We start from the raw sequence: 21,147 nt of genomic DNA on the forward strand, positions 1-21,147 counted from the left end.
TTCAGAACCAACTGTAAAGTGATATCTGACTTTCTTTGAATCAGAACAAAATTCAGAGAAAATATTCTGTATTCTTCTGAATCAGAAGATAATTCAGAATGAATCACTGAATTAGCTCTGAATCAGACAAATGCAGTGCAAAATGTGACCTGAATTAGACTCTGACTCAGTACTGAATTTTGCTGAGAGTTAGGCAAGGGAGAGTGACCAAAATGAACTCAGTTAGAACAAATCTGCAAACAAAACAGAAATCTTAGTGGAATCTAACATGAGTAAAACAATTCACTACGTTGAGTTTTGTAAAGTTTGGAAACGAGCAAGAATGTCTACCAAAATGTAGATAGGTAACAAGGTTTTACAACAAATATGATTGAGGGTTTCCCGTTGTGGAGATGCCCCAATCATAAGTCTAGTCTTGTTAATACTTTATGTGCCCCACTAAGCTGATCATGGCACTAAAGATACATCTAGTTTCATCAACTGAATTAAGGGAAGGTCAGTTAATATTAGAGATGAGTGGCTTAAGGGAGAGCACAATATCACATGACGGGATGATTGTAGGTAAATAAAAAAAATAACAGTCTTGTATTCTCAAGGGAGCTCATCACTACCATACCTAATGGTTTGGACACAAGCCTTGAGATGAGTCATTTATTTCTAATTCCTAGGATGTACATGATGTATGTTATTAACTCCACCATTGAGAAGTTAAATATGTCTCAAGTTGTTTTTTGGTCTTTGTCAAATTCTGCATGGTTTTGTCTAGCATTGGACGATAAGAGATAACACCGCTGTAGAAGTTTTATCTTGATGATATTCCTTTTTTCCTTTCTCTAATTTTGAGAATAGCTGATTCTAAGTTCCAATTTGGGTCAGTTGTGTAGTATTAAGAGAGCCGTTACAAATGAGCGGATAATTAATCCCGCATTAGAGCGAACGTATTTAGGCGCTAATTAACCATTCTTTCGCCGCGCGCTAAACAAACTAACGCTTGTTAAGACTACCAGTACACAAGTATTTAAACAACTCAGTTCGACTTATTTAAATAACACAACTTTAGGCCTGGATCTCCTCGCTTATATCCAGGATAGAAAATGTACATTGTTGAACGTAGGCGGCCTGTAAAACCACAGTTTCTTTTGATTTAAATTACTTCTGCTTTTGACAGTTGCAATGCAGATCTTTCCCCCCAAGTTCAATAAAGATGAAGCAGATTGCTTCAGGGGAAAAGACAATAGAGTCTCATAAAAAGCCCCCAAGAAAACCATAATTGTTGAGGTTTTAGAAGAGGGGAAAAGCAGAAAACAGGCGCCTACGAAATCAATAATTGATGCTCTCAGCTTTTTAGATTTTTATTATTTTTTGGAGTTTCAATAATTTTTCCGTGAGATAAAAAAGAGTTAATTCTCTTGCCTTCTCGGCCAATAGGAAAATTAAGAAGCACCTCACTATGAACGTGAGTTTGTGATTCGCTCCCTATCGGCCCAAACGGAGCTGAGAGGAATTAATTGTTTCTCTCAGCGAAGTGGGACGGAATAAAATTAGAGAGACAAATAACAGAGCCAGCGACGAGCAGCAGACAACTGCTTCATTTTTCTTGCAAAATAAATTCCTAAATTTAAACAGAAATTTTAGTAAAGATTTCCAACTTAGCAAATTTTCCAACAGAACATACTTGTGAGAAATCAACTGGAAGAAGTTTTCAACGACACAATCATTTAACAACAACACAATCGACTAACAGCTCAACCCGGTTTAATACTACTCAGTGTAAGCTTGTTCATTTAAACTATCTATTTAATTAATTGAACTTTTCAGCCCCCCAACTACTTTAAATTGAGACTTATAGCACAGACAGGTCTTAGGCATATATCTTTGCCTTCGATTTGTTATATCTTTTGTCAAGTTTGACTGGCATACATAAAGAGATCCCGTATTGTGTGATCTGTAGCAGTCCAGCCAAATTTGATAACTGGTGCGCCCAGAGGAAAGAATCACGCCTGAATTTTTGTTTTTCTATCCGATCGGATTAAAATAGTCAAATAACCACTACCACAGAAGTGAAAGCACACTAATAGACAAACAAATAGAGTAATTTATATCAAATTTACGGCCGAAATACAGTAAATTTACATTAAAATAGTAACAGGCAACTGATTCTTTGCTCTTGTAAAATTGTTCTGACCCGGGTGGGGGTAATCTATGTCCAATTTTTAGTTTATTTATATAACAATTGAAGTACTTTTACATTTTATAGTCAAAATTTAACCAAAAATCATCCCCCCAAAACCTATTTAGCCTAATTTTCACCCAATTTTCATCAAATTTATGGTTAAATTTTAGTATTTACACCTTAAATAACCAAAATTCAACCAGATTCTATCCCCCCAAAACATATTTAATTTGATTTTAACCCAATTTTCACCAAATTTATGGTTGAATTTTAGTATTTTCACTCTAAATAAATGAAAATTATACAAAATTCATTCCCCCATAACCTGTTTAGTCTATTTCTAACCCGGTTTTGACCAAATTTATGGTTAAATTTTAGTATTTTCACTCTAAATAATCGGAATTTATACAGAATTTATCCCCACAAAACTTGTTTAGACTATTTCTGGCCCGATTTGGACCAAATTTATGATTAAATTGTAGCATATACACTCCAAATAACCAAAAATTATCCAAATTTCACCGCCCCAACACCTAATTAAACTAAATTTTAGCCAATTTTCACCAAATTCACAGCAGAATTTTAGCATTTTCACACTAAATAGCCGATTTTTAACCAGAAATCATCCCCCCAAATCATATTTAGAGTAACATATGTCTAATTTTTACTGAATTTTTGACCAAAATATAGCATTTTCAAACAATTTAACGTAAATTTAACCAGAATTCATCCCCCCAATACGTGTTTAGTGTAATTTATATCTAATTTTATACACATTTAAGCACACGTTGCTGCATTTTCACATTAACTAACCCAATTTTGGTTAAATTTAAGCCTTCCTTAGTTGAATATTCACTCTGTTTTATCAATTCCTTGACCCGGGTGGGGTAATATTAATCAAATTTTAACCAAATAAACATCATTTTGGCCTAAATTCTCAAATATTAACCAGACCTTAACAAAATTAACGTCACTTTTATCATAATTTAACGAATACTAATCACATTTAAGCCTTAAAAACATAATTCTTATCCAATTTTAACCAATAATACTCAAGAAAATAGCCATAATAACGTCATTTTTACAAAAAATTAGGAAATATTAACCAAGTTTTGACCACATAAATCTCAATAAGGCCCTAATTTAACAAAGAATAACGGGTTTTAAACTAAATTTTATCCCCCCAACATAGATTTTTAGCCTGATAATAACATAAATTGATGAGAATTCCCCCATTTTAACTGGTTTCACAAGTACAATTTCACCAATAGAGGTTTTAAACAGTGCATGGACCAAACTGGAATAGTTATTGTAGAACATCTTAATCTAACAGCAATAGAAAACACTAGAAGGGGTAAAATAACACGGTTTATTACTGACGGATTTACTTTCTTAGCTATTTTCTACGTGTTTGAACATAATTCTCCCGCTGATTTTTGTATAACTTATGCATCTGAGAACCCTAATTTTCAGAATTTACTAACTTTGTTAAAAACTAAAAACAGTGTGATCGAGATTCCCGCAGAAAATTTAGCCAATAATTAATTAAAAGAGCGTAAACTAGCCTTTTTAACCCAATTTTTACACAAATTTATCATAGAAAAGTTGTTGTCTCATGTTAAAATACGGTCATTAACAGACTCAAGCACTTTAGAAACAATATTTAAACACAATAATAGCTACAAAAATACTACTACTGATGTACTAAACATTACGTACTAAACGTTTTTATACTGTCTTTTGTGTAATTTCATACAAAAATACATTAATAAAACAACAAAAACAATTGTTCTATGTTATTTATATGTCATATATTAAAGTAAACGTTCAAGATCTAAATATAAGTATTAAAGTACATAACAAAATAGGCAAAGTTTCATATTATTTAACTGACCAGAACAGAAACTTTTTATGCATTTACCATCACTCTTCTAGCGAAACAGAAACTGAAATCTACATAACTTACAAGTGGACCAACCCAAACTTTAAGGAACTTTTGTGTGCTCTAAGAAATCAGAACAGTGTGATAGAATTAGCATAAACGTTATCATCTTGTGTGTGGATGAGCCACCAAAATAAAATTCCCCCGTTTGGTTTACAAATCTTAAAAATCATTAAACCCAAATACATCAACGTTTCTCCTGACGATCCGAGTTTACCAGATAGAGTTAAATTACTTATAAAAACAGAATTTGTCACACAAATTAGATTTTCAAAAATAAACAGATTTCACCAATACTCTGTTGAATTTAAACACTCTGAAAGTACTTATCCTTGGTTATTAAATTTTACCGTTGAGCAAACCAATATTTACTCTTGGGTTGAAGTTTTTAGCACTGATAACGGCAAGAACTTTGAATTTAAAATACAATCATTAAACGGTCCTAAACAAATAAAATTCATAACACAAAACAAACAGTTCAACTTTCTACTTTAGTATTAGCGTTTTATTACATAATTGTTATAACAAAAATATTTTCTACACTAATTACCCAAACTAATAATACTTTTGTATAAAATATTCTTTTCGTACACCAAAATAAAACATGGCCGCGAACGTTGTTGCGTACCCCGACATAGCGTTAGAGAAATTTACAGGTTTAGATCCATCTGAAGATGCCCAGGAATTCTTTAGTTTAATACAAAGAAAAATCCAATTCTCACTAGGAACAAGAGATCCTGCGGATGCTGATTTGCAAGCAGCATACGACGCTAGACAAAAAGCGTTGTTTGGTTCGGTTTTGCGTGGGCCCGCAGCCCAATGGTTTGAAACCTTAGCACCAGGTTTAGCATGGAACGAAGTTAGAAATCAGTTCATTACCCGTTTTACTGATGCAAAAGACAAGTATAGGAAAAGAATTGAAGTCGAGAGTATTAAAAGGCAACCAGATGAGTTGATAAAAAGCTATACACACCGAGTAACAAAAGCAGTTGAAAAAGGATGGCCAGATCCAGATTTTAACAACGACCAGCGTAACGCTAAGTGTATGGAGTACTTTGTAAGAGGATTAACGCCACCTACACTCAAGCAAAAGGCACATCAGCGGTTAATAGAAAACCCAGCTACAACTTGGCAACAATTACAGGATCATGTAGCAACTAAAGACTTAAGTTTTTCTGTTAGCAGTGAATTCACGGGTACTGCCTCAAGTAGTATCGACAATAAAATAGAAATAGAAGGGTTAAAAAACCAACTCACAGAAATTGCAAATTTAATGAAAGATCATAAAATAAACGCCACATACAACAACGACAATCCCAGATTCAAACAAAACCAGACTAGATTCTGCAAGTTTTGCAAACGTTCAGGTCACACAATAGCTTTCTGCTTTAAGTATAAGGACTTTAAAAACGAGAACCGAAACCCACCTCAACAACGAGAAAAGTTCACAGATAATTATAAACGTAGTAGAAGCCATTCACCAGGTCAACAAAATTACAAATCAAACAATTATGACAATCGGAATTCTAGGGAGAGACAAAGAAATAGTTATAACCAAAATCAATCCAATTATCAAAACAACTCTAGGTCAGACTACCGACATCGATCACCGTACCCATCAAACTCTTCAAACAATTATCGATCATCTTCTTACGATAACCGATCACAGGAACGACAAAATAACTATCGAAACAACTCTTACAGAGATAACAATAGGCAAAATAGTAGGGATAGACAAAGCAACGGTCCTCCAAGATCAGATAATCGATATCGTGATAGGAGTAGAGACCATGACCGGGATAGGACACCTACTAGACAAAACAGTAATACTCATTCAAGAGATAACAGTGAAGGGCGAAGCCCTCGAGTTCACTTTACCAGTGAAACTTCCAGAGACTATTACAATAATGAGAATCACAACGACGAGTATTTAAACTAGACAGGTCTCCGTTCATAAACACTACTGATAACAAAGCAAGTTACTCACATATTTATATTAATTTATACCAATCCGTCGGAGACAAAAATAAAAATAACGGCTTAGAAACACAGTTTTTATTGGACACAGGAGCATCAAGCTCTATAATTAATTACCACACTTATCTTGAACTATGTAAATTACAACACATTGAGATGAAAGCTTCAAAAAATCATACTTTAGCGGTTAATGGTGAGAAACTAAAACTTCTAGGTCAAATTACCTTCAAAACTTCTTTCGACATTGAAGGAAAGTATCAAGTGGAAGTTAACACATGGGTTTCAGCCAAAGATGGTTGTAAGCCGAATTTGTTGGGAATGGATTTCCTTGAATCTACAGTAAAATCTATTGACCTAACCACTCCAAAAATTGATTTAAAAACTTACCCTGAAGTAGCCGTCACATTATCTAGATACCAAACGAAAAGCTACCCATACATTAGCTCTTACAAAATTGTAACTCTTGACCAGCAACTTCCATTAGCACCAAAATCAACTCGAGTAATATCAATTAGACCACCAAATGAATTCTTCAGAAAGGGAACCTCCTTCGTAATTGGAAGTGAACTGCAAGCTCAAGGAATTTATACTTACAATGTTCAGTGTTTTAGAAAAGAAAAGGAATTACCAATAATGCTAAACAATCCTCTAAACAACAAGGTTGTCATCCAAAAGGGTCCTATTGGGCACACTTTAGAAGACATTGAAATTAGACAAGACCCAGAATTTTCTGTAGTTGACAACGTTGCATTCATAAACCACCTAATGAATAGTGACACTAATTGGGATCAAATATTCCATGTTAGTGAAAAACAAGGTCCAAAAATTTCAAAAATTCAAAATTTCTTTGCAAGCAAAACTCCTGAAAAACAAAAGAAAACAGAAAAACGAAAAAGGCAACAAGATTTTACCAACAACTACGAATTAGAAACAGACTTTAGCGACGACCTCAAAGATCTTAAGCCACAATTAGAAACAACTGATGAGAACATCAGACCCGTTGAACTTCCCAAAGAAAAACTTAACAGATTTGACAAAACCGATCAAGCGTTTCTCAAAAAATTTGATTTGAGTCAAGCTGATATCAATGACGAAAACTTAGACAAGTTACTGAGGACTTTAACTAAAAATAAAGACGTTTACTCTCAACACAAATACGATGTTGGAAAGATAAAACAAAAGTTTCATGTTAAACTTTCACCTAATTCAACTTTGACAAAACAAAGACCATCCAAAGTACCATTACATTATCAGGAAAAACTAGAAAACCTTTTGGAACAACTGTGTAAAACAGGTATAATCCGGGAAATGGGTAATGATAAAGAAATGGGATCAGAATTTATTAATCCAATCATAATCCTACCCAAGGGGAACACAGTAAAACTGGTTATAGATGCCCGATATCTGAATTCAATAACAGACCTTAGTCGATATTCATGGCCACTCGAACCAATCGGAAGTCTATTAACTAGATTAAAAGGTAATTTCTTCACAACCAGTGATCTTTGTTCAGCCTATAACCAAGTCCCTCTAACTGAGGAAACCAAACAGCTGGTAAGTTTTGTAATTGGTCCAAAGCAATACACATTTGAACGCGGATTTTACGGCCTATGCGGTCTACCTAATTTCTTCAGTCGTATAATGACTATCCATTTTGCACCATTAATTAGAAAAAAACAAGCTATAACCTACATTGACGACACCATCATGCAAGCTCAAGATGAAACCGAAATGTTTGAAATAATTGACAAGTACCATGAACTTTTAAGGAAATCAGGATTGAAAGCTCAACCTGAAAAGACTAAATTTTTCCTTAGGAAAGTACAGTTCTTGGGACATGTAGTAGGTAAAGATGGGATACAACCAGTCAAGAAGCGAGTAGCAGATTTAAAAGCACTTAAGTCGCCTGAAAACAAACGTGATGTCATGAGAGTTCTAGGTTGCTTAGGATTCTACAGCATGTACATCAAAAATTTGCATGTTGACTGCAAACCATTTTATGACCTAACCCGCACAGAAACTAAATTTGTCTGGACAACAGAACACGAAAAACTGTTTAACGACATTAAAAACAGGATTAGCGAAGATACTATCTTAGCAATACCTGATACTAAATACCCTTTCCACGTGCATGTAGACGCTTCTTCCATAGGAGTAGGCTCAATTCTCATTCAAGAATTTCCAGAAGGGAAACGAATAGTGTCTTTTAACTCTAGAATTTACACTAAAGAGGAACAAAAAATGAGCACCACAGCACGCGAACTTTGCGGTGTAATATCTGCACTACAAACTTATGAGCATTACCTAATTGGTTCTCCCCATCCAGTATATGTGTACACCGACCATAAGCCTTTAATGTATCTATGGGGTAGAAGAGGAAAACTTTCTCACAGATTTTTTAGATACCAGTTAGTAATTTCTCAATTTCAGAACTTGAAAATTATTTGGACTGAAGGAAAAAACTTAGCTTTTCCTGACATCCTAAGTCGCAATGTGAAACTTAAAGATCTGGACAAGTATCAACTTAAACACAAAAAGATACCAAAAGACATTAGTTTTTACGACGAGCATGGTAACGAGGAAAAATACTTCATTTTGCGTGATAACGAAAAGGGACCAGCAGATGATTTTTTTCCAATCCTAAAACAAAGCATAACGGGTATCGACAAATTCATTTTCAAAAATGACAAAATGGTAAAGCAAAAGTACGACAATAATCAAAACAGACTTTGCTCAATAAACAATATTTCGGAAGATTTCTCGTATGGTTCATCAATTAACCACTATAGGCGTCACCGCAAACATGAAATAACCCCTGTATCAGAACAGGAGGAAGACGAAACGTCTGATCATTATACAGAAATTGATTCCTACCCTGATGAAGGGATAACCGAACAAAATATTGACCCAATTTCGGAATTTGAATTGTTCAATGAGAACCAGTCACCGGAATTAGATTTTGACAAACTCTACATTGATCAAACTAATACCACAGACTCGGAGTACAGATTCCCTCTAGAATACGATAAAGTTTTTCTCGTGAAAAATAGCACTTGTATAGACAAAACCGAATTAGCGAAAAAATTTCCCGAAAATACAAAAATGCAAGATGCAAGAGAACTCATCGATAAACTGACAATTTTCTCTAAAGAAGTTGATTTAAATACATCGGTAATTTGTCAAGAACAATTAAAAGACCCAGTGATACAACAAATTCGCCAATTAAGGACGAACAATAACAAAGATGAAAAGAAAATTGAATTCCGACAATCTAAAGCCATAATGTCGTACATTAATAACTTTGAGAAACTTAGTTTCGTAGGTAACATCTTATGTATTCAACAACAAACAGACGAACCAGATATTGAATACTTAAAAATTTGTGTACCACTGTCATTGTTCTTTAAAGTTTTTCAGCTAGCTCATTGTGAACTGTCAGGTCATGTAGGTTTAGATAAAACACTTGCTAATGTAAAACGATTTTTTTATTGGCCCGGAATGTATAAATGGATTGAAAACCTAATTGCTGATTGCCTTGAATGCCAAAAAAATAAACAAAAACGGAGAGATATCCACGAAGCACCTCTCGAAAAGTGGACTGATACAGTCCCATTCCCCTTCCATACGGTCCATATTGATCACAAAGGACCTTTAAATCCTCCATCGAACGGTAAACACCATTGTTTAGTTATTGTCGATTCATTTTCACGTTTCATTCAAGTATACCCCGTACATTCCACAGACGCAGTAGACACCATAAAAGCTTTAGAAAAGTTCATCTTGTCTTTTGGAATACCACAAAAACTTGCTTATGATAAGGGTTCGGCATTCATGAACCAAGATTTTGCGAGTTACATTCATGAATTAGGTATAACACCCGCACCTCGAACTGCTTATGCGCCTTGGACTAATGGTAAAGTCGAGATCCAAAACAAACATCTAGGAGCACATTTCCGAATTTTTCTAGAACAAGCTCGAGGTAAATGGGACGAACTGGCACCAAAATTTGCTTTTTCTCATAACACGGTTCCAAATGCTAGTACTGGAATCTCACCTTATGAAATTGTGTTCGGACAAAAACCACAGATACCTCTGTCACTTAAGTTAGGACTCCTACGAAATTCACAACTCACATGCTCTTCCGAGTTTTGCAAAGACCTGCCTCTTCACAGGCATACCTTGCAAACTTCAAAAAACACCGAAATTGACAAACTTCTAAAACCGACTATTAACAATTCGTTGCTTATGCGAGAAAACCAATTCAAACAAATATACAATAACGCTTATAAAAAGAGCTTAGAAAACAATAACCGCGCACATAAACATAGAAACAAACACAAATTAGGCAAGCCACTTGAGGTTGGACAAAAAGTTCTAATGGAAAACCATCAAATTGAGTTAGGAAAGTCAAAAAAACTACATGAACTAAGATCAGGACCTTATACTGTACAAAAAAACTAACCAATGTTAACTATGAGTTAACTTTAGATAGCAACCCGGCCACCAGGAAGATCGCTCATAGAAATCACCTAGTCGAGTACTACCCAGCTACTGAAACTATACCAGAGTTAACCCTAGAGTATGGTATAGATAAAAATAATTGTGACACATTTTATAATAATCTAATGACAAGTCAGATGAATAAACTCAATAGTCCTTTGACTAAATTCTCCTTCCAAAGCCCCACTAACACCGAATATTTCCCCGTGGATAATTTCATACGAAGAGACTCCCCTGTGCAGAACTTCGACCCTGACCGAACACCTACCAATTTTGATTCTGGATTCAACGAAGCAAGTTCAGGTGGTCGTGATAACCCACCTCCAGTCCAAACACACCTACCTAGCGGTAGTCGAACAAGAAGTTCAACTCCTTGCCCACAGCACAATTCTAGAATACCTCTAGACCCTAATTTAAGTCCTCTCCGCCCTAATACATCGGAACAAGGACCTTCTAATTTACAAACTTTAGAAAATAATAATAATAATAGGCGAACTTCTAGTCGCTCGGCCAAGCCGCCATCACGCTATCAAGCCGGATTTACTTAACTTTGTTTTAGGTAGCAATAAATCCAGTCAACATTTACTGGCAGTGCCTATTACTACAACTCATAGCCTTAATTCCCGACTTGAAGCGCTAAAAAAGAACAGGATGAAAAGATATCCTTGTTTTGAAAAACTCTATTTTTCTTATTTACTTATAAGTCTTTTCTACTTTTGTACTCTTTCTATAGTTATTAACGCTACTGAGGATATTAATGATGTATCTAACAAACTTAGGGTCATTCATTATGACTGTTCTAAAATGAAAGAAAATAAAATGTATGCTTTAACACAAGTTTCTCCTTGCAAAATTACACCCGAAAACATTCAGATGGTTGATACACATGTAACACTTTATCAACGGTCTTATCGGACGTTTGTTAAAGCTCTTATGTGCAAAGTCACTGCAATGCTTATTCGTTATAATTGTGGTATGTTTTCCCATTCATCAATTGTACACAACGCTCCAATAATAACATACGATATTATTGTTTCACCCGAACAATGCCTAAATGCTAATAAAACTGGAAAAATTACTGTTACCGAATTTGACGATGATGACATGGAAATTGACATAAAACATGGAATAAAAACTGTCTCCTATAAAAACCAGGGAGTTGATCTTGAAGGTGAATCATCAACATCTTGTGATAATCGTGGTCAAATTAAACACTTCTCTTTTGAAACCCTGATGCAAGAAACTGTACTCGATATTGATCTTAATGACAGAACTGTCTATAACAGTCAAGGACTAAAACTTCCTTGTGCCCTCTCAGAAGGAGGTTGTCATTCGACATCACTCGACCCCTTTGCATACAATTGGGAGGCACCGGAAAATTGTATAGTTACTAAAAGATTTTCACAAAACGCAAAAATGCTAAAACATGAAAACGAACTTGGTAACGTACAGTATTTCATAGTGAGTGATGAAAAACCGGAGACGCCCTATGAAGGACCAGGAACGTATTCTCCTGCTGAAATGGACATAAAAATTAGAGTAATTGATGAAAAAGAAAAGGTGTGTGGAAAACCAGAATTTATTTACAGAACAAATTTAGATTCTTTATATGTTTCTTATAAAGGCGGATTTAATATGAAGACTGGCAAACCTTATAAAACAAAAACTCAACAATTTTTTCATAAACTTCGTGTTGAACCTGACAATAGCCTAAGTGTAAATGGGTTTAATAGGAAGCCTTCAGATGAACAGATCCGAACATCCGACAATGGTTTTGTTGCATGGGAACACTTAGACAAAGACAAGTTAGACTATGATCTTAACCTTGCGGTAAAAATGGATTTTGTCATATATCATAATTACATGCAAATAAAACAAGCATGGAAAGGTTTGGTCATAGAGCAATGCGAACTTGCTCGAACTCAAAAACAAATGATACTAATGCAGGCTATCCAAAACAATCGTTTAGCTGGATATATGTTAACCGGCAACCGCTCGATGTTCTTAGACACAGATGGTAGCATAGGTTGGCTGTACCACTGTCCAAAACGAAACTCACCACTTCAGGTTCTTGAACAGTGTTATGATAGGATTCCTATTCATTATGATGGTAGGACAATGTTCGTCGACCCAATTACTCGACAAACCTACCCTTTTGCAAACGAAGTAGATTGTGTTGGAGGCTACAAAAATGCCTACCAATTAGATATTGATAATGAAAATTCATGGTACCATTTGATGCCAGCACCTGTTCCTTTACAACCGCCAAAAATATTCTCTTCAAGAGTTATTAGTTCTATTCCAAAATTTACCGGTTACGAATCGCAACGTGCCGGAATTTACACACCAAATCAACTTAAATCGTTTTGGGACAATATCTTGCATTCGGAAGCTTCAAAATCTGTTTTGACAAAAATTTCAAGAGAAGTTCTAGAAGGAAGAAGCATAGACTATTCCCAAAAAGATATCTATGCGTCAGCAATGGGAATTAACAGACAAATTTATCTAGATTCTCTTCTTTCACCTACATTTTTTACAAACCAGTTCAAAGGCACTTTTGGAATCATCACTTTTTATCTGGAAAAAATTGGAGTTTATTTTGCTTGTTTCTTGTGCATAAAATTCTTAACTGATGTAATCGTAACAATCATAAGAGCGTTCGAAATCCACAAAATATCCAACAAAACAATGGGTTTTTGGAAAATTCTATTAGGAGCAACATATAATCTTTGTATCTTATCGTTCTTTACACCGGTATTCTCTAACGAAACCAAACCGTCGGCCCCACAGAACAACAATCATTTTTTACCGCTTAGTAATTATCAACCTTACAGCACCATAGAAAAAACTTACAAATGCGTTGAGGATCAACCAAGAGAAAATAAAATTGATGAGCATTGTCATACAGAAAATAATAAAGTAGAATACCCAAATCTGGCGTCACATCAACCACAACCACAAAATGATGCAACCATTCGAAGTGTGGTGGCACCTCCTTAAAGCTGTTAATAAAAAAAATCATCTTTTTCATAAAAAAATAATTTGTCTCAAAAATCAAAAAAATTATTTGTATTAGACTCTATAAGTTAATTAATATCTTGTTTAGATACACCTCAAGGATGCTATGCTATGCAACCCAAATTCATAAAACAGCCTAACGCTTTATTCATTCGATTTGGACAATACACCGGACAGATATTATCCTCAAGTCTTTCCGATTTAAAAACTACTGTAACTATTAGAGTTGCATCTTTCTACTTCAGTGACATTATAGACTTGGACGTACCGCATTCAAATTTTCAATACTTCTCATTGTTAAGAGCCCTGATTGATGACACAATTACTTTTGTAAACATTGGAGTCGAATACGAAATTGTTTCAAAGCGTCTGAAGAAAAATATTATTAGACTTTGACTTTTCCTGTAAGAGACATGTGTGGAATCCTTCCTTGCTTTTTAATTCTTATAATCCATTTTCAACTATGTAATCGCAACTATGTCTATCTAGCTATTGCCTGCACTCTTCCCCTTCTCCGATTTTGCTGCAGTGAATCCGATTGATATATTAACTATAATTATCAATCGTTGTCAATAATCCTCTTTTCAGAAATAATTGACACACCCTTTTTTTATCCTTTTTTTACATTTACATACTTTTATACATAGTTTTGAAATGAAGAACAATAAGTTAATTAACAACTAAAACGCTTCCATTAATGTACTTTTTGTTTCAAGATAGACTCGTTACAATTTATCAAATAAAGAAAACTTTTGAAGAAAATCACGGAGACATTTTCCCTCAAATCGTTATAAATTTTGAGTTTTGGGACACTTGGGAAAACGATACTGTGATTTTAACCCCTCATTCGTTGTATTGGAATTATTTCGTGTATTTAGCACAATTCGACCCTAATAGTCTGCCAAATGAGCTAGATCAGCAAAATGATTCATTTAACTAATAGAAACTTACAAATCAGGATCGGAAACCAAAATTTTGAGCTATTAGCCGTATACTATGTTTCCGCTATAAGTATAATGACTTTCGCAAAAAAACCCATGACAAATATTTACAGACTTTTAACTATTTTCATTACTCATCCTCAGTTCGCCGAATTCACCATTTTTCTAGCATTCAAAGAGAACTCGGTATTTCAAGTACAACATCCAATCTACATTGCTTAGGTATCATTCTAAACTATGATATTTGCAGTTAACAATAAATTTGTAGAGTTACAAAAAATTCAACGATCTTTTGATGCATACCCAACTCCTGTACCTACTATGCTAGTAACGCTCAAAGAAATCCAAAGTGAAAAAATTTGTTTAATAAGTATTAATCCCCTTTCAGTTCATTGGAAATTCTTCCTCTTTATTCTAGAAAGCCCAAATTGTGTACCTCACAATCTTTATTTTGAATTGCCGAAAAGTGATTGTTCTCAAAACGATTTCATTACTAAAGAATTGGAAACTATTAACAATTAAAAGCAGCAATGATATTCTCATACCAAAACTGCCTTATACAAATACAATTTTTTGAAAAATCATTTGTCACGACAAAAAGCAACAGAGTAATCCCACAATTAATACTCCATTTTGAATATTTAAACACTTGGACTGATGGAACCATTACCTTAACACCATCTTCCCCCTATTGGACATTCTTTATAAATATATCCCAAGCTTTAAATGGTTCTAAAATCCCTTTTAATTTAGATCTTCTATAATGCTGTTCCACTTTGGTGAGCGCCTAGTCAAAGTAGAGTCCCTCGAGAGATCTTTCATTGAAACTTCCAGAGCAGAGATTAAACCCTGTATAATTATACACTATACAGACTACGAGCGTGGATGTGAGGGTTCTACTCGAGTAACAATGGGAATGATGCACTGGGAATTCTTTCTCGCACTCATCGATATCGAAGAGCACTTCCCAGTCAATTTGGGTGCTCTTCAATAAAGTAATTTGTTTCACATAACTTTCTCTCCCCAAAAAAAAAAATAATTTTTTTCCCTTGCTCATTATTCCTATCCTTTTTTTTCTGATCAATTTGTTCTTTTTCCCTCATTTCTTTTCAAATTGTTAAAAATAAAATGATTTTGTTTATTGGTAAGGAAAAAATTAAAATTGTTAAAGTAGAAAGATGGTTCAATATTTGTTTCACACAGTATAAAGCATGTATCAAGATAACTTATATGTTTTTAAGCACCGGTACCATTAATCATTATTACATTTATCCAAACGAGAAACACTGGAATTTCTTTTTTGCTATTGCAGATTTAAATGTAACTATCCCCAACGAACTTGAACACCATGGATTAGAACTCGTATACCCGAATCTTTCTAATTTGTCCTTATAATGGGAAACATTCTGAAGATATCGTCTCAGCAACCTCAAATTGATACAACCCCTAAAGTTGAATGCCCTGTTTGTTATCTCCCTTGCCGTCAATTCAAAAAATTGCACAAAAACCCAAATGGTCAGCCCCCCCATTTTGCTTGCATTCCTTGTAGAAACGAATTATTTAAATATTGGAACCAACCTAAATGCCCCATTTGCGTAACTCCCATTTATACAATCAGTCATTGCCATTATTTCCAGTGTGATTCTTGTCAAGAAATCAAAAAGTTATCCACTTGCCACAGCCACTTCAAAAGCCTACACCCTGAAAAATCAATTTGTTTGCAGTGTATGACCTTCACAACTACTAAATGCCCCTTATGCAAACAAACAATTGACCCAAACAACCCGTGGTAAAATCCTTGATTCAAAACTACCTTCACAAATTATCCAAAATGTTTATCCCCAAAGTACTTGATTTTTTATTAATGGCCCTCATGATTATTGCAGCAGCCTTCTCCTTCGTTTTAACCGTTTTCCTCGTTGTTGTAAGTATTCCCTTCAATTTTTTGATGTTAATAGTTATATTAGTAATAGACCAAGCAATAAAATCCCAAAATAATCAACAACCAAATCCTCCAACCATACCAGTCCCATAATCCCCTCCAATAACAATCTTCCAAAAATGAATACAACTGATAAAGAAACCAATACTATAGAATCCAAACCGGTCTCATTAATTTGTTTATGCTGCAGACGTGAAACAATTGTTTTCAAAAAATTACACGAGAACCCCCCTAACGAACTACCCCACGTAATGTGTCTGCTCTGTTACCAATATGTTATAAAAGATATGGGCTACGATTTTTGTCCTAAATGCTCTAAATTTAATGTTATCTTTTCAATCTTTAACTGGTTTCAATGTGATATTTGCAAACAAACAAGATTTCAATACTCTGTTGCAAAAACGTTTCATCACAGTGATCATAAGCCCGTCAACTTTTGTAAATTTTGCGTAGAAGATTATAAATTATGCCCTCGTTGCGAAAAAACAACCACATAATCCAAAATGAGTCCAAGAACATCCAAAATTTTACTTCTTTTCCTAGTTTTATTTTTAATCCAATCGATATCCCTAATTCAATTCAGTTTTTACCGGGAACAAATCACCTCCTTCACCCTAGTTCTGCACTACTCATTGAATTGACAAAATGCAACCCATAACATTGTTTATGCTTCTACTTGTTCTCTTATGCGCATTGGCAATATCCCTTTTTATTAATAACTACCTCCTTTCCGCAATTCGCCAAATTTTCTCCAGATACTAAAAATGACCAATCTAGACCTATCCACAAAAATATTTATCCTAATCCTAATTACCTTGCTTGCCATATCGTTCCTCATTAATCTAATCCTACTGCAGTTTCTCAAAGGTTTTCCTGTTTCTATCTAAGGAAAATAAGAGAACAGTCACTCGATGGGTCTTTCACAATCCCTATTCGACGGTTTCCGTTGGTTCTATCTCCATAAGGACATTATCTGCCCTATATGTTCACGAAAAACCGTTATTGTAGAAAAACTACACAAGCAATTCCCCAAAGAAAATCCCCACTATGTATGTATTCCTTGCAGAAAAGCACTTTTTAAAAGATACCCAAACCCTAAATGTCCCATCTGTCTTCGACCTTGTCTTCCCGTCCTGATCACATCCTACTTCCGATGCAATTTATGCAAAAAAATGAAAACAGAATTAGGAATAACAAAACACCCACATTTTTCCCAACATGACGAACACCGATTCTGTCGAGTGTGCATAAATAAGCAGAAAAAATGTCCCATTTGCAAAAATTTTTTAGACGACGTTGTCTAATAAACCAAAAACACTCAAGCCCAAACGATCTTTTTTTCTCTTTTTTAACTTTTCCTCGGGAAGGGGTTACCTCAGCTTTCTCCAGCCTGCCCCCCTGGCTTTTGAACCTAAATAATTCAGAACACTAACACGATAACTGAAATTTCCAAAAACGACCCGAAAAATTTCCTTCTTTCAACTCAGCAAGGTTGTCTCCCCAGCTGCACGGGTCGTTGCAGCCGTGTTAGTGTGACGCACGCCCCAAGACTCACACCTCCGGGCAGCGGAGAAAGACGTACTTGTGCCAGGGCTGCCCGACTGGCATAAGTATAAAAATTTTTTAATTTATGACCCCCCTCCCTTTATTAAAGTTAACTTTGCATTTAGCAAAACAAACGATTTTCTACCAAACTTTATTAACAAATGCATTTAGCATTATAATTTTTAAGTAAAGCAGTTAGCAACAAAACCTTACAAAAACATTTTTACAATAGAATACATTTTATATTAGCAATACAATTGCAAACTTGAAAAGAAGCCATAATGTGTGATATTGATGACACAGGCTAACCAAAATCAAAATATTTTAGATCATTAACAAAGAAACACTCAGAATGACTACCAGACCCACACTCGCAAGCGTGGTAATCCCCAATCAACATCAACAAGTGACAACACAACAAGAACAAACACAAACCCACTCTTCCCAGCCTCCTATCTTCTCAAAGCCTCCATTTACAACCATTGCACCTCCATCAACTTCCAGTCAATATGATCCGCAAAACAATTGGATAGTCGATCGAAAGAGACCAGCACCAGGAAATCAACAAAGCAGTCACGCAGAGAAGATCAGAAAAATGGCAAATATAGATGACCTCATTAGTGACAAAGAGCGAAAGGACATCCCCTTTTGCTTGAAAATTCAGAAAATTAGGGAAAACGTTGTAAATCCCATGAACCCCAGATTTGTGACGAACTTGCGGTATACCTTGAAAATGCAAGCCAATAAGTTCAGGATCTCTGACAAAGTTAAGGTTCAGAACATTTCAACCGGCGAAGAATTTCTTGCGAAAACTGAAAACCTGCCTATTTTGAAAGAGTTCTCATTACCAGAAACAACAAATGTCTAGAGAATAAAAGACAGAGATACCCAAAAGAACACTTACCTCGCCAGAAACAATCAGCTGGACTCGTATGTCAACTTCCCCTATACCCACTTAACTGCCTTCCCGACGACTGCGGACGCCATCGAAGAAGTCACCCAAGCTTCACTAATTTCGGAGAATTCCAAGTTCCGACAGGAGTTATTTGTTTAAGGAACCGAATTGCAGGAGCTACAAATTAGATTTGAAAAGTTACAAATGCAGAACAGTGAAAAGGAGAAAATAACAAGCGATGACTATTGGCGGAGGCAGTACATCGTCTCCCAGCAAGTAAAAAAAACGGAGGAAAGTAATGTTAAAGAAATTAACAAAGTGTATGCAAGAAAGCATTTAGAAATTACTACAGCCAATCAAAATTTAGGAGTGGAGAACAAAAAACTAGTTGAAAAAGTACAACAACTCAACTCTGAATTGACGAAACTCAAGAAGAAGAACCGAAAACAAAAAAGGATAATCAAGGAACTATCAAATACCGAAAAGCATGAAGACGGAGATGAAGTAGTGGAAGTGGTTGATATCATGGACGACGGAAACAGTCCAGTGCCAAGCCCAGTCATTTTGCCCCCAGAATTTTTTGAATAATACAGCACAACATTATCGCCCTTTGCGATTAATTTTATAGCATACCATTATCGCCCTTTGCGATTAATTTCATAACTATCTGAACTTGTAGTAACTCATTTATATGTTCCAAACGCAATAAAATTATATACGATGCAATATATTTCTTTTTTTTAATCATTTTCTTTTCTATCTTAAAAATCGGGGTGAGCTGTAGTATTAAGAGAGCCGTTACAAATGAGCGGATAATTAATCCCGCATTAGAGCGAACGTATTTAGGCGCTAATTAACCATTCTTTCGCCGCGCGCTAAACAAACTAACGCTTGTTAAGACTACCAGTACACAAGTATTTAAACAACTCAGTTCGACTTATTTAAATAACACAACTTTAGGCCTGGATCTCCTCGCTTATATCCAGGATAGAAAATGTACATTGTTGAACGTAGGCGGCCTGTAAAACCACAGTTTCTTTTGATTTAAATTACTTCTGCTTTTGACAGTTGCAATGCAGATCTTTCCCCCCAAGTTCAATAAAGATGAAGCAGATTGCTTCAGGGGAAAAGACAATAGAGTCTCATAAAAAGCCCCCAAGAAAACCATAATTGTTGAGGTTTTAGAAGAGGGGAAAAGCAGAAAACAGGCGCCTACGAAATCAATAATTGATGCTCTCAGCTTTTTAGATTTTTATTATTTTTTGGAGTTTCAATAATTTTTCCGTGAGATAAAAAAGAGTTAATTCTCTTGCCTTCTCGGCCAATAGGAAAATTAAGAAGCACCTCACTATGAACGTGAGTTTGTGATTCGCTCCCTATCGGCCCAAACGGAGCTGAGAGGAATTAATTGTTTCTCTCAGCGAAGTGGGACGGAATAAAATTAGAGAGACAAATAACAGAGCCAGCGACGAGCAGCAGACAACTGCTTCATTTTTCTTGCAAAATAAATTCCTAAATTTAAACAGAAATTTTAGTAAAGATTTCCAACTTAGCAAATTTTCCAACAGAACATACTTGTGAGAAATCAACTGGAAGAAGTTTTCAACGACACAATCATTTAACAACAACACAATCGACTAACAGCTCAACCCGGTTTAATACTACTCAGTGTAAGCTTGTTCATTTAAACTATCTATTTAATTAATTGAACTTTTCAGCCCCCCAACTACTTTAAATTGAGACTTATAGCACAGACAGGTCTTAGGCATATATCTTTGCCTTCGATTTGTTATATCTTTTGTCAAGTTTGACTGGCATACATAAAGAGATCCCGTATTGTGTGATCTGTAGCAGTCCAGCCAAATTTGATAGTTGATATTGATATCAATGTATATTGATATATTGGGTATCGAGAAAGCCTTCACAGGCAACCAGGCAACAAAATCTGCCGGGTTTTTTTTTGCTTTGTCATCTGCTTCAAAAAACAGGTTAGCAAAATCAAATTAGGCCCCCATCCAGATAGTGACACGGAAGATGTTCTGCTTTAAAGTAACATAAGTTTTGTAAATTTCCAATTGACACTATTAGGCTCGAATATACACTTGACTTTATGTCCTCTAATTCTCTGAACTGCCTTATGAGCAATTGCTTTTCATCATAGGTCGTTGAAGGAAAAGGCCGAACTTTTTTTATTACTCTGATTCAATCCACTTC

The 21,147-nt window shown here is 35.1% G+C and overlaps 1 protein-coding gene across 1 annotated transcript in view; it reads left to right on the forward strand.

The window, feature by feature from the left end:
- The window catches only part of LOC142345054 (MFS-type transporter SLC18B1-like), a 38,496-nt gene that overhangs the window by 4,563 nt on the left and 12,786 nt on the right, over positions 1-21,147 (forward strand). The window lies entirely within an intron of this gene.

Source organism: Convolutriloba macropyga, chromosome 8 (assembly GCF_964194025.1).
Source record: "Convolutriloba macropyga chromosome 8, txConMacr16.3, whole genome shotgun sequence".
Taxonomy (NCBI): Eukaryota; Metazoa; Xenacoelomorpha; order Acoela; family Convolutidae; genus Convolutriloba; species Convolutriloba macropyga.